The 6,000-nt window shown below is 37.4% G+C and overlaps 1 protein-coding gene across 2 annotated transcripts in view; it reads right to left on the bottom strand.

Moving 5' to 3' along the window:
- Window positions 1-4,082, bottom strand: part of IL33 (interleukin 33) — a 51,838-nt gene extending 47,756 nt beyond the window's left edge. For both annotated transcript variants that reach the window (XM_055578127.1, XM_055578126.1), the window contains exon 1: window positions 4,047-4,082. The gene's annotated coding sequence lies outside the window, so the exon portion shown is untranslated. The remainder of the gene's footprint in view (window positions 1-4,046) is intronic.
- Between the last annotated feature and the right edge of the window lie 1,918 nt (window positions 4,083-6,000).

Below are 6,000 nucleotides of genomic sequence, written 5' to 3' on the forward strand. Positions count from 1 at the left end.
TCTCCAAACTTGTTTATTAAAACAGCTTATACTGTTTTATACCACATAGTGACAATTATGATTATGATTATGATTTCACAAGCCATATGGCACTTGAGTAAGTAAGTGAAGAAAAAACTGTGCCTGCTCTTTGATAAATAATGCTACATATACATTGATGTAATATGAATCTTATAAAAGTCACATTGAAGAAAAAAAAGAAGCTAAAAATAGCCACCAAATTATATTAAAATGAATGTTGGCACCTAGGTCTGTGGCTCAAACTTTTAAAAAAGACTAGAAGAAAAGAAATATTTACTCAAGAAAACAATCCTACTACTATTCATTGATTAGTATGAAGTAGCCGTGCTGACTACTGATAAACTGTTTAAACACCTTTGCTAAAGAATGTAGACAATTGCTATATAATATATGTATAAATGGAGAAGGAAATGGCAACCCACTCTAGTGTTCTTGCCTGGAGAATCCCAGGGACGGGGGAGTCTGGTGGGCTGCCATCTATGTGGTCGCACAGAGTCGAACACGACTGAAGTGACTTAGCAGCAGCATATGTATAAAAGATAATGGATAAATAAAACCTCAGGAAGCAAAAATTTTGGAACTAGTAAATTCAGGTTAGAGGAAAGTTCATGATTGGGTTTAGTAAGCTCCCAAATGAAAGAACATGGGAGAAAGGCATATGATTTTCTTTTTAGAAAGAAAATATAAACGACTTAAAGTCTTCCCAGGTGGTGCCAGTGGTAAAGAATCCTCCTGACAATGCAAGAGATTCAAGAGACGCAGGATCAATTCTTAGGTCAGGAAGATCTGGAGGAGGACGTGGCAACCCATTCCAGTATTCTTGCTGGGAGAATTACATGGACAGAGGAGCCTGGTGGGCTAGAGTCCATGGGGCCACAAAGAGTCAGACACAACTGAGTGACTGAACACACAACACACACACAAACTACTTACATAGCATTTCTTAAACAGCAGCCAATGATAGAGCCAGCAGGCTAAGGAGTTAGAGTGGCTGAGATTTGAACACAGCAGATATGCAAAACTATGAAGTTCTTTAAGAAAATATCTAATCTTTGCTAGGAAATCCAAGAGAAGTAATGAGCAAAACATTCTTACACTTGCAAAAGGTCTCAGGTGTATTAGCACTTCTGGGGAAAACTGTAATGATGACCCAATTCATGATCTGTGCAAAGTGAGGGGGAACTAGATGTAGACTGCTATGCTGGTTAAAAGTGGAGCCAAGTTTATGGGTGGATGCTGTACTGGCTTTACTAATGGCAGTGACAATAGAAAATTACTTAAGAGAATAGTGGCTGACAGGAACCCTTTCCTTCAGATGGCAATAAATGTAGTCCTAAAGAAAATAGCTGAAAAATTTTAAAGTTATTTCATTAAAATTTTTGCTTGAAAATGACTGAAACCTTAAATAGAAGAAAATGGCTTCACAAAGATGATTAGAGATGCATTAAATGAAGTCATTTGGAATCCATCTTCCCTATTGGTTCTTTCTCCTTCCTGGAACTTGACTCTGGGTTTTAATTGCTGGTTTGAAATTTGCTGGTTGTGTCATCTTGGGTTAGTACAGTCCTTCTAAATCTCACCTGTTTAATTTTATAAATGGAGAAGATAATATTTATTTCATAGAGATTCTATGAAGATTCAATGAGAGAATGTGGAATTAATGTCTCACATTTAATGAAATTTCAGTGATTATTAACAGTTACCTTTCATGACTGCTTCTTACTTGCTTTATCTTCAAAAGCATCTCAACACCTCTCTAAGGTAGAGTATCTTATTATTCTTTTGTTTTTGTTTTACATTTTACACAAGAGAAAATAATTCAGGCTTAGGAATGTTAAAATACAAAATCACACAGCTAGTCAATGACAGATGATGGAGTTGAGGCCTATCTTCTTCTAAAATTTTGTGGTTTTTTACTATTATGCTACACTGTAGTCTACACTTAAAGCAAAAAACTAACAGAAACAAAAATCTTCACAGTTATAGGATGATTTACCAATAATAGAAAGGACAGCATGTGAGTATGTCGTGCCAGGAGTCTGCTACAGTGAGGAAGTGCCCCAAACTCCTTATACCACCTTTAACACCCCCAACAATGAACTTTGCCTGTCCTCTAAGACTGTGTACCCTTAAAGATTCCTTCTGTGTACAGATATCAACACCAGGGAAACCAGACAGAAAATCAAAAGAGATTAGAGGCTCTACTATGTCCCAAAGTCCTTGAACCAAATATTATTATATTTTTCTTGTTCGTTTGTTTTTACTGGAATTAAAATTATTTTCTGCTGTTCAAGATTATTTTTGGTCTTAATGTTTCTAAATGTCCCTGCTGCAAATTGAGATATAAAAGAAGAATTCTATCACTTGATTCCCACCGTGTTTTCCAAAATTTCATGTTGTCGAATGAAAGATACAATGATTTTGGCACAGTCACACTCTCATCTCAAAAACAGACCTCCTGCTGTCAGATTTAGTGGCATAAATTTCTCTGATGTAATATTTTTCCTCCCCCAATGCTATCCCCTCTGCAGTACTTCCATGTAATGATTTAATTTTGCACTCATATTCTCCAAAAAAGACCTCATGTTATCAGATTTATTGGTGTGAACAATTCTTGGTGCTTTTTTTTTTTTCTTCCCTCATTGCTGCACTGCTATCCCCCTTCTCACCTCCCACAGTATTTGCTGAAATAATTTAATTCTTTCATGGAGCAGAAGCTTTTACAGTAACTCAGTACATTCCCTGAAGTTGGTTGAAAGCTGTTTCTTTAATCCTTTACAGACTGTGTCCAGGAGAGGTGGCTCCCATTTCTCAATCTCTTCCTTTACTTTTTAGCACTGTTTCAATGTTTCAGTGAAAATTCGCCTCAGAATTCTTCCCTCTCTATAAATGGGAAAGGAAAAGAGGTATCTTTTGGCTTTAGATATTGTAAGTTAAACAGTGATGGGAAAGAGTAAAACATCTAGGTCAATACATTGCTGAGAAAATGAATTAGGCAGCCACCAGTTAAAGATTAGTAGGAAATCTAGGATCCTTTCAGAGAAGCATGTAGAAGAACATGTGAAATTTGAGTTGCAGAAAGTGATGCCTGTGAGAGTTCTTTACAATTTAAGGATACCAACCAGTAGTGCGATTCAGCTCAAGCACCCCAAACTCTAAGAAGTTTTCTGAACACAGAGCTGTGCCTTTTCAGGGTCAAAATTAAAAGGAGAGCATTAAGTATTCAAAAGAGAAATATGAGAAGCAGTAGATAGGGATATAGAGAACAGCATAGGATGACATACAGGGATGAATCAAACAGAATAAGCACAGTGCTGAGGAGGGAGTGAGAGTCAAGTCCAGCCACACCTAGCCCTAGTTACTTCACTCTCAAGTCTCCAAAAACCCTCTAGAATCAACTTGTGTGCAGCCACAGTACTTAGGACTTTGTGCCATTTTTTATTTTAATTAAAATAGCCAGGAGGCACGTATTTATGCAAGGAAATATAAGGCAGAGAAGAGTGCAAGACAGCAAGAATTAAAGAGAAAAAAAAAGCGATTTTCACTCTAAATGAATAGTATCAAAACTAATAAGCTTTTGAATTTACTCATTTAGAATGTCAATTCCTTATTTTTTCCACAAATTGTTTTTGAGAGGATGGCATCTTTAGTTCTTATATTTGTCTTTCTTTCTTAAAAACCAGTTGTAAACAATTGTGAGTAGGTTTGCCTTGGATAAGCATTTCAGGAGTAAGAAGTAGAATATCAACTTGCTTTATGAAGTTTTGTGGTGAGAAAGGGGAACATGTACTATAAAGACAACTTCTTTTAGCAATTTATTAATAATTTTATAAATCACTCAAAAAAGAACAAAGTGGAATTCTAAGTTAGCAACAACTGTTATCAACTTTTAATTCTATTGGCAATAATAATAAATCAACCCAATTCTTTATTTTATAGAAATACAAAGCATTTCTCTGTGGTTCTCAAGATTTTACTTTGTAAGACCTTATTAAAATGTACCAGAATACTGGTTTCATTCTTACCTTGTGATCTTGTTTTGATTTCTCCCCTGAAAAGCTGCAGCTCTGTGTTCAGAGTGCTTGCAGGCTCTATTTGTTATGGAAAGTTTGGCAGAGAACCAAATTGCTGTGGAAGGAAGAGCTGATTGGGTGACATTTTAACAGATTTTTAATAGCATGTAAACAACCAATAGTTAACAATCCTGTCAGCTAAAATTCATTGTCTTCTCCCCATTTCCATCTTAAGTTAATCCTGCAATTATGAATTTGATGTTCTGTGTTTTTATGCTTCCAATTTCCATCAAAATCAACTCATATGCAACCCTTTCATCATCCCCAAACTTGAGCAATGATCTTGAGCAAGCCAAGTGTTGCATTTCTGAGGAATGAAAGAAGACTATATCCACTCTTGAGATAAAGCAGTGAAGGAAGAACACAAACAGACAGGAAGCTAGGCAATCTGTGCTGATTAGGAATTGAGCTGTGTACAGTAAATGGGAGGGAGAGATGACAGGTATTAATAGCAACCAAGGGACTGTCATTATGTTCTACCTTGGAAATTCTTGCAAATACTAAGAATACAAAGAATGAAGAGTGCAATTCTTGGACTTTGTTCCTACAAAATGCCCCTCTTTATCTATTGAAAGTGAAACTCGCTCAGTCATGTCCAACTCTTTGCGACCCCAGGGACTATACAGTTTATGGAATTCTCCAGGCCAGAATACTGGAGTGGATAGCCGTTCCCTTCTCTAGGAGATCTTCCCAACCCAGGGATCAAACAGAGGTCTCCTGCATTGCAGGTTGATTCTTTACCAGCTGAGCCACAAGGGAAGTCCCTCTCTATCTATTATCTATTGATGTTTATTTAAGAAGTGTCTCATAAGCAGGGTATAGTTGATTTTTGTTTTGTTCTAGTTTTAACCAGTTTGTCTTTGTACTAGACTGTAATTGCTGGTATGCTGTTGCTGCTGCTGCTGCAAAGTTGCTTCAGTCATGTCTGACTCCGTGCGACCCCATAGACAGCAGCCCACCAGGCTCCTCCGTCCCTGGGATTCTCCAGACAAGAACACTGGAGTGGGTTGCCATTTCCTTCTCCAATGCATCAAAGTGAAAAGTGAAAGTGAAGTCGCTCAGTCCTGTCCGACTCTTCGCTACCCCATGGACTGCAGCCCACCAGGCTCCTCCATCCATGGGATTTTCCAGGCAAGAGTACTGGAGTGGGTTGCCATTGCCTTCTCCCAGTTGCTGGTATAATTGCATTTATTTCTGAAATTTTGCTTTATTCTTTCTATATTTTGTCAATCTTGTTTATGCCTCATTTTCTTTCTATGTTTGCTTCTTTTGGATTAACAAAATTTTTAAATAATGAAAATTTCCCCTAGCATTCATGCTCTATAACTCTTGTCTCCTCAGTGGAGTAAGATTGCAAAATAAAAACCGCCAAAACCTCAGCTCTGCTTTTAAGTGGCTTTCTTTCTTTCTTTTTAAGCCTCTACCTAATGCAGCTGTGTAATTTGGCAGATGTTTTGAGGTGAAAATTCCTTTAATGTCAGGCTCAGTTCTTGCCAGCCCTTTTTTCCTCCGAATTCTTGACCCTTCAAACCTCCAATTTTGTCACTTCATCCCCACAAGACAACCAAAGACTTTGTTGATTTTCCTATTTCCCAGCAGTGGCCTTCTGCCCAGAAATCCAAATTGCCTGCTTCCTGGTACACAATGGAATTGTCAAATGCCCCTGGAAAAAAAGCAGCTGTAGCTTCAATTTCTGTCTTCCTGGAATCTTGATTTCTCATCCTCAATGCTTCTTTTCTTTCTCTTACGTTTATATGGATTTTTAATTTGTTTTTTGTTTGTGGGGCTTTTTCAGCCCTTCTGGTTAATCTTAATGACAATACTGGACTGCCACAAGGTACGTCTTCCATTCAAATTGAAATTTGAGTTCAGTGTAGATGAAAGCATGTCTTCAGAAGCCAGGAGG

The sequence above is a fragment of the Bubalus kerabau genome, chromosome 4 (assembly GCF_029407905.1).
Source record: "Bubalus kerabau isolate K-KA32 ecotype Philippines breed swamp buffalo chromosome 4, PCC_UOA_SB_1v2, whole genome shotgun sequence".
Classification (NCBI taxonomy): domain Eukaryota; kingdom Metazoa; phylum Chordata; class Mammalia; order Artiodactyla; family Bovidae; genus Bubalus; species Bubalus kerabau.